Source organism: Cervus elaphus, chromosome 29 (assembly GCF_910594005.1).
Source record: "Cervus elaphus chromosome 29, mCerEla1.1, whole genome shotgun sequence".
Classification (NCBI taxonomy): Eukaryota; Metazoa; Chordata; class Mammalia; order Artiodactyla; family Cervidae; genus Cervus; species Cervus elaphus.
Window position 1 is genome coordinate 24,361,969 of NC_057843.1, and position 12,773 is coordinate 24,374,741.

A 12,773-nucleotide genomic window follows, 5' to 3' on the forward strand; every position below is an offset into this window, starting at 1 on the left:
AATGTTATGGTAATGGTAAAGTTAAGTATCTTGATTGCAGTGGTGATTACAGGAAGCTACACGTGTGATTGAGTTCATGGAGCAACACAAACACCATACACACTATATAGAATCACAAGTAAATGTACACAAGAGTGGCAACATTTGAGTGAACTCAATAGATTGTACATGCCAGCTTTCTGGTTTTGATACTGTACTATGGTTGTATAAAATGCTATCTTTGGGGGAGGCTAAGTAAAGCGTACCCAGCACTCCTCTTAGTTTTTCACAACTACCTGTGACTCTATAATTATTTCAAAATAAGAGGGTTTTTTGAATGCTTCTTAATAGAACCTTCCACCTAGAATGGTCATGAGGATTAAATGAGCATTCAGCACTATCTCAAGTGTAGTTAATGCTCAATAAAAGTCAGCAGGGATTTTATATATTAATGGCTGCCTTTGCTACTTAATTGGAAGACTATGTATGTCTTAGAAGGGAGATTTAAACTAGAATATAAGTTGTATAAGAACAAGGATTTGGGCTGTTTTATTCACTAGAACATCCCCACCTAGAACAGTGTAATGCATATAAGGTACACATTAAATATGTTTTGAAGGATGGATGAAAGAATCATTTTGAAGGTACCATGGAGGAAGATATTGGGAAGGTAGAGCATGAGGGAATAACTTAATAATATCCAAGGTAGGACACAGATAAAGTAGCTAAAATATCAATTTGTCTGGGATACCTATGAGAGCAAAGAGTAGGAAAAACAAGTGGTCTGAGTAATAACTTTGAACCTTAATGTGATTCTCATTATTGTAGATGGCATCAGCCTTAGGGGGAAAATGGAGTGGTAACTGTCTTCGTGTCAAGCCCCAGTGGTGGGATTCCTAGTCTTGACTGTGTACCCTACTTTTCCAGGGTGTGAAGGTGTGTAATGATCAGTGCCCAATGGAACTGTTCCTTACCGCCATGTTCTCCTCTTCACTACCTGGTGGTCCTGTTCCATCCAATGCTTCCACCACACCCCGCTCTGCCCCTACTATAGCAGGTCCCATTCAACCACCAAGAAGAAGACTGACTCTTAGTTTAAAGGACCCATGCAATAGTGTTTGGGCACAAGGTCTAAGGACTAAGCCAGAGAATCAGTACCACTCTGTATTAATCCAAAGAGTTTCTGCTGACCATGAGCTAAGCCCAACACTCGATCCAGGCCCCTCAACTCTTTTTCTGTATCAGAGTGATTTTGCTGCCTATCTGAGCATCCTCCTTCCTTTCAAAACTATATCCCACAACTTCCTAGCTGTCCATCAAGAGATCAGTGTTTGCTGAGCACCTGCGGGGTGCTGGCACACAGGTAGACAAAATACAAAATGCAGAGATGTGTAACTTGTAAGACACACGCCACAGAGTAGCTAAGCCCATGTGCCACAACTACTGACTCAGAGCTCTAGAGCCCACGAGCCTCCACAGCTGAGCCCACAGGCAGCAACTACTGAAGCCTAAGCACCTAGAGCCCATGCTCTGCAACAAGAGAAGCCCCCACAATAAGAAGCCAGTTCTCCACAACAAAGAGTGGCCCCCACTCACTGCACCTGGAGAAAGTCTGAGAGCAGCAGTGAAACCCCAGCACAGCCACAAATAAATAAATCCTTTTTTAAAAACTGTGGTAGAGAATCGATATATTGCATTAACGAGGTAGCATTGTACTAAGAGACCATAAAAGTGAAGAGGTACATGTTTCCAAATCACAAAGCTACACTACATTCAAATTATATTCTTTTGTTTTCTTTGAAGTTCAGTTTATTTTTTTCTTTCAAGTCTGTGAAAGTTTTTTAAAAACATTGGCAAGGAATTTTGCTGCCAATAGTATCATCAAAAATTAAATCACATCTTCAGTGTTATTCGTTTCAAGATGTACTTTAAATATCTAGTGCCCTTTGCTATATGTTGATAATTTTATAGACAGTCATATTTTTTGTATTCTTTATAGTGTTTGCTAACTTTTCTCCAAACCAAATATGTGTGCTAAATCCAGGACTAGTAAACTAAAAAAAGTATGAATACAGAAGTGATGGTCAGGCCACAGTTAATCCACTTAAGAATATATATATATATATATATATATATATATATATATTTTTTTTTTGGCCACATCATTTGTAGGATCTTAGTTCCCCGACCAGAGATCAAACCCAGGCCTGCAGCAATGAAAGGACAGAAAGTTCAGAGTCCTAACCACTGAACTGCTGGGGAATTCCCAGTATATTTTTAATTATACCAATTTTAAGTGCTCTAACTACTACCTATTCTTTCTGTCTAATTTTATGATAATAACATATTCGGGAATGTAACTGCCTGAAGACAGAGATCTTTGTCAGTTTTGTTCACATGTGTATCCCTAGAAGAATGCCTGGCCTATACTAAGTGTCCAAAAAGTATTATCCAATAAATATTAAGTGATGGGCCAAATAAATTTTCTTTATTCAAAACTTGCTATTCAGAGTTTTCCATTGATTGCTTCAGACACTGGGAATGTGATTATTTCATTTTTGAGTTGTTTTTTTTTTTCTTGAAACAAAGAAACAGAACCAGTCTGTCAAGTGTCAGAAATAAAGAAGACTGGTCACACCATGCTTCCAAAAACACTGAGTATAGACTAGTATCACATGGCCACAGTGAGAAATGAACTACCTAAGAGAGGACCCCACTCTTCCCACCTGCTATTAAGCTATAAACTCCTTAATACAAGTCAATTTTATATGTGGATAAACTAGTTTGCAGTGTTACTTGAACCTATGCTGTTGTGAGGGTCATAAACATGCCCCCATGACCTTCAAGAGACACTCAGAGGAAAATTTATGACAGTTGTAGACAAGTCTAAATAATAATGCTGGAAGAGACAGAAGACCAGAAAATAACCTCTCCACTTTCTCTATTCCCAGGTAACAACTTTTTGTACCAAATGAGCACAAATAAAATCTGTCATTTCTGCATCCACAGCAATCACTTGGCAACAATTTTCTGGCTTCCATTGGAAGTCAGAGCTCATAAATATTTCTTAATATACATAAGCTATTTTTACCATATTTGCAGTTTCTAGCCTCCTTCCCACAGGCCACTGCAGGGAAAATTCCACTTTCTTGTTTCCCCAGCACTTCGAGAGACTCTGCAGCCCAGGTGTCTGAGTTCATATCCCAGCTCTGCCTCTCACTGGCTACATGGCTGTAGACAAATTGTCTAACCTCCTTCAGCCTCAGGGTCCTTATGTGTTACAGGGGGCAGGAGTGGTGATAATATCTGCTATTGTGAGGATTCAATGAGATACTATATATGAAGCCCTTGGCACATTTTGAGTTTTCAATAAATATTGTGCATTATTACTAGAATTTGCTTCATTTACCGCAGATTATTCTGTGGTAATCCAGCACCAACATTTGTTGAACTTTTAAGTTCATATCATCTTAGACCCTCTTTCCTCAGAAGAAGTTAAGCAATCTGGACTTAATATATGAGCACATTGGAGTTCTTTACCAGTCAAAGGAAATTTGTGTGACTAATGCCACAACACCAACAGATTGTGTTTGATTGGCATATCAAAATGGTTCATTAGTAATTTTGAGAACTGCTCAAACGGTACAGCAAAGTATTATATTTGTAACATCTGGACTTTTCAGGGGGAGGTGAGAGATGGTAGTAGTTGTTGGGTTGTTAATTCCTAAATTAAATGAATTAACAAAGGTGCTCAGTATCCCAAGTACAGAAACAAACCTGGGGCGCTTCATCCTTCTCTCTTTCCATTTATAAAATGAGGGGTTAGCGTCTTCTATGTACCTATTTAATAAGGATTCAATAAGGACTATAAGGAGTAGATTTAAATAACCATTATTACTATTAATTTAGCCTGTGGAACAAGCATCAGGGAAGCTTTGGTTCCTGACACAGAACCCCACAGTCCCCACTCCTCCTGAGTGGCCTCACTCTGTCCTGCCACGTGGTTGCATTTTAGTAGCCACATCAAGAACCATAGGAGGCAGGTGAATACTGCTTTCAGTGATCTTACAATTTCCACTATTTGGGGAGATTGGATGGGGGAGCTGGGTATGGTGCACACCCAGTACAACTTACCAATTTATGGAGAAGCATTAAACTCCTTTTCTGTCTTTATTTTGCTTTCTCCAGCCTTATCGAGATATAATTGACATATAAAATTTAACATCTGTAAGTTTAGGGGTCCTACCTTCTCTGAATCTTTCAGTCTTCAGAACTTCTTGATCAAAATCAGGCCCACTAAGGTATACGAGATGTGAAATGCAAGCCTTGCCTTGCCAATCCTATATCCTTCAGACAATGCTGATTCATGGGACAGGGATGGAGCCTGAAGCCAAGCCAAGGAAATATAATCTGTTGTGTCATCTCCTCTTCCCTTGGCTGCCAACCTTGGACATGCACAATTAACTGCACTCTGGCATCCTAAACAAATCATCTTGCACCATCCTGACCAGTGGAATTTTCCTACTTCACATAGAAACCACCCTGTTCTCTAATCCCATTCACAACCTTGAACCTACGTTTGTCATAGAGTTTGTCATTATAATTTCTTGTAGCTCCTGTTATTAATAGCACTGATGATAGTGCTAATATCAATACATAGTGTTTACCATGTACCAAACATCTAAGTGCATTACGTATATAAACTCATTGAACCCTCCCAACAACCCTCTGAGGCAGTTACTATCATTATCCCCATTTGACGGATGAGGAAGCTAAAGCATAAAGAGATTAAGTAACTTGTCCAAAGTCACACGACTAATAAGTGACAAAAATAGCAAAATGAACCCACAGAGTCTGGACCTGAATTCCATATTCTTAACTATATGACACCACTTCTCATCCTACATTACTTCTTCTCTTGTACAACTATTTAAAAGGCAAAATGTTGTTCCTTGTCTCTAAGCAATTTTATTCCATTTCCTTTTTTTGAAGGCTATTTGTTCTTCTGAAATTTCTTTCTACTATTCCAAATATTTCAATATCATCGGAGTTATTTGGATGAATCATCAAAACGCTTTGTTTCCAAAGTGTGAGTTTTCATTACTGTGCTTTTTACTTAATTTTCATCCTTTCTCTCCATCCCATCCCATCCTAATGGGTATTATTGCAAGTGGATATTATTGCTATCTGGGCAGCTGCCTTTAACACTTCACTAATCTTTGAGATTCTTACTTTCCTAAAGGACAGTGACAGTGGCATAATTACCCAGCAACCAGTAGTGAACGTAATTTGAATTTAAATCTCTTAGTAGTCCTTACTTTAGGGCTTCCCAGTTGGCTCAGTGGTAAAGAATCTGCCTGCCCATGCAAGAGATGCAGGTTTGAATGACAATGGAAGGATAAGACCCCCCCTCTGGGCAGGGGAATCTTGAAGAAGAGAAAACAGACACTAATCACTCCTGCCTCCAGACACTATCTACCAGAATGTAAGCACAGGCTTATCGGTTATTAACTATTTGGAATGTAACTGTGGGCTTATTGATTATTGACTGTTTGAACACATAACACGTGAATGATGGGGTTATTGTAGTTGTATTTACCCTTCCTTTGTTTATGTAAGTCTCAAGGGAATTGGGGTAGTGGGTTTGGACAGGTACACATGGGATATAAAAGATTTTCACAAATGCTGGTCGGGGTCCTTGGCTAAGAGGAGACTCTGCCTTGGGCCTGACGGTGTAATAAACTGCACTCCACTAAAAAAAAAAAAGAGAGAGAGAGATGCAGGTTTGATCCCTGGGTCAGGAAGAACTCCTAGAGGAGGAAATGGCAACCTACTCCAGTATTCTTACTTGGAAAATCCCATGGACAGGAGAACCTGGTGGGCTACAGTCCGTGGGGTCACAAAGAGTCAGGCACAACTTAGCATACTGAGCACAAGTCCTTTCTTTAGGAATTTATTTAATCTTGTCCCCTTAATATTTTAGGGAGTGGGGCTGGGAGGCGGCTGCGCGCCCCACACGACGCGGAAGGGCCCTCGGGAGCCTCGGAGGTCCCCGAACTAGGCCCCTGGCAGTCTTGGCGGCGCGCCGAGCGGAAACCTCCGGGGCGGGTTCCTGCCCCCGCGGCGCGGCAAGGGCGGTAGGCCGGGGCCGGGCAGGGCTGCGTCTTCCCCGCGGCCAAACCCCGGACACCGGCCGCGGCCTTAAAAAAAAAAAAATTTTTTTAGGGAGTATGTTAAGGGCACAATAAAGGGAGGCAAAGGGACATGATTTTGCATCTGATTAAGAAATGGTTGTATTTCTTTCCTTTTAGATTTCTGATTTGAAGCTTTTACATCATCTACCTAGATTTCTCATAGGCTTTGAGGATTATTTGTTTTTAATCAGAAGAGAGATTTTAAATGTTTTTGCTTATTGCATGTAAATATACTGAAATAACAAGGAGATATCATTTCACACTTTCTTGTTAATTTTTTAAATGAAAATCAGTCATCCCTCACCCAACTTTTCTAAATTGACATTAATGTCAGTTAAATAATGAATTAATATTTCTAATATGTTTTGAATCACACTTATGACAAAATAATTACACTTTTATGTCTTTTCTTATAGACTTTATAGTGCCTCTGAGTCCTTGGCACATTGAATTTAGGTACATTTCACAGGACTTAGTGAAAGATTATGGTGGTAGAAGTTTATGGTTGTTGCTTGACTGTTGTGAAAATTTGCTTGTCTTTCTTATCTGTTGTCAAAGCCACTGGCCAGATCATCCATCCTTTATTTTACACACTTGTTTTTGGCACATGACATCTTCCCAGTAACCCATCTGATTATGTAATTTGCAGGTGGGTGATTACTAGTCAGAGTAAAACAGGGGCTGTGTGTTCATGATGTAGCTAAACTCTGGAGTATTTACCTGATGTTTATGTGTGTGAAGTGGTAATGCGGGTCTGTGTGTGGGGCAAGTCTCTCTACAAAGTCACATCAAAACTATACTTCACACAAAAACAGAAATATAGACCAATGGACCAAGATAAAAAGCCCAGAAATAAACCCATGCACCCATGGGTACCTTATTTTTGACAAAGGAGGCAAGAATATACAATGGGGCAAAGACAGCCCCTTCAATAAATGGTACTGGGAAAACTGGACAGCTACATGTAAAAGAATGAAGTTAGAACACTTCCTAACACCATACACAAAGATAAACTCAAAATAAAGACCTAAATCTAAGACCAGAAACTATAAAACTCTTAGAGGAAAACATAGGCAGAACACTCAATGACATAAATCAAAGCAAGATCCTCTATAACCCACCTCCTAGAGTAACGGAAATAAAAACAAAAGTAAACAAGTGGAACCTGATTAAACTTAAAAGCTTTTGCACAGCAAAGGAAACTATAAGCAAGGTGAAAAGACAGCCCTCAGAATGGGAGAAAATAATAGCAAATGAAACAACTGACAAAGGATTAATTTCCAAAATATACAAGCAGCTCATACAACTCAATGCCAGAAAAACAAACAACCCAAAAAGTGGGGAAAAGACCTAAACAGACATGTCTCTGAAGAAGACATACAGATGGCTAACAAACACATGAAAAGATGCTCAACATCGCTCATTATCAGAGAAATGCAAATCAAAACCACAGTGAGGTACCATTACACACCAGTCAGAATGGCTGCTATCCAAAAGTCTACAAACAATAAATGCTGGAGAGGGTGTGGAGAAAAGGGAACCCTCTTACACTGCTGGTGGGAATGCAAATTAGTACAGCCACTATGGAGAACAGTGGGGAGATTCCTTAAACAACTGGAAATAGAACTGCCATACAACCCAACAATCCCACTGCTGGGCATACATAGTGAGGAAACCAGAATTGAAAGAGACACGTGTACCCCAATGTTCATCACAGCACGATTTATGATAGCTAGGACATGGATGTTCATCATGAACCTACATGTTCATCAACAGATGAATGGATAAGAAAGCTTTGGTACATATACACAATGGAATATTACTCAGCTATTAAAAAGAACACATTTGAATCAGTTCTAATGAGGTGGATGAAACTGGAGCCTATTATACAGAGTGAAATAGGTCAGAAAGAAAAACACCAATACAGTATATTAACACATATATATGGAATTTAGAAAGATGGTAACGGTGACCCTATATGCAAGACAGCGAAAGATACACAGATATAAAGAACACAGATATAAAGAAAGCAAGAGGGGGATGATTTGAGAGAACAGCATTGAAACATGTATGTTACCATATGTGAAATAGATCACCAGTCCAGGTTTGATGCATGAGACAGGGCACTCAGGGCCAATGCAGTGGGATGATCCTGAGGGAATGGATGTGGAGGGAAGTGGGAGGGGGGTTCCGGATGGGGGACACATGTACACCCATGACTGATTCATGTCAATGTATGGCAAAAACCACTTTAATATTGTAAAGTAATTAGCCTCCAATTAAAATAAATTAATTTAAAAAATTAAAAAAATAAAAATTAAAAAAAAAGAAGTTGTGGTTCACACACAATGAAATATTATTCAGCCATAAAAAGGAATGCATTTGAGTCAGTTCTGATGAGGTGGATGAACCTAGAACCTATTATACAGAATGAAGTGAGTCAGAAAGAGAAAGATAAATATCATATTCTAATGCACATATATGGAATCTAGAAAAATGGTACTGAAGAATTTATTTACAAGGCAGCAATGGCAGAACGGACATAGAGAAGAGACTTATGGACATGGGGAGAGGGGAGGAGAGGGTGAGATGTATGGAAAGAGTAACATGGAAACTTACATTACCATGTGTAAAATAGATAGCCAATGGGAATTTGCTGAATGGCTCAGGAAACTCAAACAGGGGCTCTGTATCAACCTAGAGGGGTGGGAGGGGGAGGGAGATGGGAGGGAGATTCAAACGGGAGGGGATATATGTATACCTATGGCTGATTCATGTTGAGGTTTGACAGAAAAGAACAAAATTCTGTAAAGCAATTATCCTTCAATAAAAAAAAGAAAAAGAAAAAAAAACTTTACTTCGAATTAAGGGTATCTGTTTTTGGCCATATTATGCTTGTGGCTTGTGGAATCTTAGTTCCCCAACCCTCGCCCACTGCAGTGGAAGTGTGGAATTATAACCACTGACTTGCTAGGGAAGTCCCAGGGGAATCATTTTTAACCAATGGCTTTCAAGGGTCAGTGGAAGAAAGGTTATTTAAGGATTTGTGAATGATTTATAGAGTTAAAAATGCTTTGTAAATGAGCTATGTGTTTTATTATCAGGGGTGGAGGAATGGGGCACTTTCAAAACGCATTTTGAACTGGTAGCAAAATTGCCACATGGAATTGGGTTTCCAGCAGGAAGAACAACAGATATTAATGGCGTCATCTCAGTTGTTCAATTACTTGCAGTAATTAGGGGAGGGGTCAGTTTAAATTAAATAAAGGATTGAATTACAGGATACTCTATTAAGTAAAAGATGTATTCCTCAAAAATCGTTGTGGAATACTATGGATTTGGCTTAACAAATCTTTCCTATAACTGGCAACAGTCTTTGAACAGACCGCCAGGAACTGGGTTTTCAAATTAGTGTAGCCCAAATGTGTGATATTTCAGTGTGTTTAAAATTAAGGAAATTTATAAAACAGAATGCCAAAATTAATCCTTAAAATCACATCGGTCCTCTTTTGAAGAAGTTGTCTTTTCTGTGACATCCAGTGAGTTAGAATAAACCAGATGTTCAATAGCCCTGAAAAGAAAATCACAACACTGAGGCCAACCCAAAACCTGGATACTTAGCTAAATAATCCAGTGCTTAGAAACACTACAGGGTGTATACATTTGGATCGTTTCTCTGGTCCTTTACTAGTTACCTCCAGTGTAATTAAAATCCCTTTAAAATTGAATTCCTAACATAATCAGAGGCACATTTCCAGGACTGTGAGGCTGCTTCAAGGAGTGATTAGATGGAGGCTAAGTCAGGTGAGCATTGGGAATTCTGAGTAGAGGTGGGTGAAGCCCTGAAAATGAACAAGGACCGTCATATGTCACATTTCTCATCTTTTTTTGCAACAGAGCTACATAAAAGGAAAGTGGAGGATGTTGAATGACCTCAGTTGCCACGTGTGTGTATATAAATGTACATGTTGCAACCTGATGTATATTCATGTCTGCAAATTACACTTGAAAGTAAACTAATGATGTCAACTTGTGCTGACAATAGGCAGTGGGAAATTTTGCAGAGGATTTAGAACTTTCCCTGCACTGAGTTTTATCTTGAAAGAATCTATGTACAAAGCACTTTCTTTCCATCTATTGTGTCTTATGAGCCTCCTTGCTTGTGAGAGAAAAAGCAAGTCATTGGAATAGATATTTTTTTTTTCTTCCTTTCAGACCAAAAAACAGGTTTGGATTTTTTTTTTCTTCCTCAAATATTTTTTAAATATATCTTTTGAATCTATTCTCTCTGCTGGTGATATTTTTGTTCTTATAAAGACCACCCTTTTCTTTCCTCAGTTCCATCCCATTCCTTCATGTTCCATAGTATCACTGGGGTATCAAATCTCAGCTCATAATTATTTGTCTCCCATTTAACCACAAGGTGTAAATTTGCTAACTGAAAAGGCGTGCTCTGACAGTTAATCTCCATGTGTGTCCAAAGGCTGAGCTGGCTGCCCTGGATAATTTCCCTGGGGGATTGTTCTGTAGAATGTGGGGCCATTTGTTGAGCTGTCTGATGTGGGAGATGAGAAAATGAAAGGACTGCCAGAGAGAAATGGGATCATGCGGTGCCTTTCAGAGCACAAACAGAAATCAAAGGACAGTTTCACGTCCACTCCACTTCCCCAAGCATGTTCCGGGAACTAGGGAATCAGGGATATTTTCTTATTAGTGTTTTTAGAGAAGTCACCGAGACAGAGCCCCATATTAGGAGGTTACGGCAAATTTAGTCATGCCTGTAAAGGATACTCAGAAATTGTTGTTTACTCAGTCATGTCTCTTTTGTGACCTCACGGACTGTAGCCCGCCAGGCTTCTCTGTCCACAGGATTTCCCACGCAAGAATATTGGAGTGGGTTGCCATTTCCTTCTCCAGAGGAATCTTCCCAACCCAGGAATCTAACCTGTGTCTCCTGCATTGGCAGGGAGGCTCTTTACCTCTAAGCCCCTAGGGATGTGTACTCAGAAATTACCTCCAACCTAACCACTTCTGCCTCTGCCTGAAACTTATAGGTTCTTCAAGGGTCTGCAAAACTGTCTGGAACCAAAAGAAAAAAACATATGTTGATATCGACTCTAAAATCCAAAAATTATCTATGAGATTATTGAATATTTAATTGAATGTCAACAAAATGTGTAATATCAACTTTATTAAGTATTCTGTTAGTCTTCTTAAAACTTACATGTGAAACCAAATCATAGGTTCAGTTTTGTCACTTTTCAAGATTTCCAGCATGCCTATCATAAATTCAATGAATTGCCCATAGCCAGTAATTTGAAATGCAAAATTATAATTATCTTTCCCATTTTTTTACAGAAAAAAAATTGTATATTTTAGGTGGAGTGTGGGGGCATCTGAATGTTCTTTCTGTGACATGTTTGGTAAGGCTAAAAAAAGAGAACGCAGGGCCCATGAAGCTATTAAAGTAGTTCTGCCTGCATCTTCTCTTCTTGCTGTGTGTGATTAGTCCTGAAGACAGGTCAGCAAAGACATTAATGGGAGGACCAGAGGCAAGACGGGGGAAAGGTTCCAGTTTCTTCTTGCTCTTTGAACCCACAGTCGAGGGGAAGTGACAGAGACAGTGGTCTGATCATGAGGACGTTCCCAGGGTACCTGCATACTCTTGGAAAGATTGTAGGACTCTGCCTGGTTCTGTTGAAAAAGGAGTTTTCATTTCATAGAGGAAGCTAAGCCAGAGGAAGAGTGCCAGAGTCCCCTTGTCTGAGTTATGTTCTCCCCAACAGATGACCAGGCTTCCCAGGTGGCTCAGTGGTAAAGAATCTATCTGCCAATGCAGGAGACACGGGTTCAATCCCTAGGTTGGGAAGATCCCCTGGAGGAGGAAATGGCAACCCACTCCAGTATTCTTGCCAGGAGAATGCCATGGACAGAGGAGCCTGGCGGGCTACAGTCTGTGGGGTTGCAAAAGAGTTGGACACAACTGAGTGACTAAGCACGCAATGGATGGATGGCCCTCCTGGGCCCTTGTGTTTTAGTCAACTTTTCTCAAAGCGACAGATATTTCCTTTTTTAGAATGAAAAACTTGAAGGGGTTGGGCAGGAAAGAAGGTGGGTCATCTGGATTTCACGTGTGATGATCTTCGTCTTCACTTCAGTGGCCTCATGTCTTCAGGCTTTATTTGATGTACCACACTCGGGGTGGTGAATACTGACTCCCTGTGAAGGACATGGAATATGACACATCCTTGTAATCTCAGCCCTTGATACTAACCACTAATAAGAATAACCACTAATGATTCTTGCAGAACTTTTGTCTTTATATGTGCTAAAGTATTATTAATTTATTTTCTTTTATAAAATGAGATAGTAAATAAGGGTTTTAATTTTTTCACTGAATGATATATCATAGATATTCTTCCATGTCATCAGACGTGTACTTACTTCATTCATTGTAGTGACCACATGACATTCCACTGGATGACCAGACCACAACTAATTTAACTTCCTTCTCTCACTGGGCATTTGGGTTGGCCATTCAACTTTGATCTTTCAAGTGAAAGTACCATATTCCTAAATAACCACATGGCACCAGTGATA

General features: G+C 39.6%; 1 protein-coding gene across 4 annotated transcripts in view; it reads left to right on the forward strand.

Moving 5' to 3' along the window:
- Positions 1-12,773, forward strand: part of SLC24A2 (solute carrier family 24 member 2) — a 279,753-nt gene that overhangs the window by 166,312 nt on the left and 100,668 nt on the right. The window lies entirely within an intron of this gene.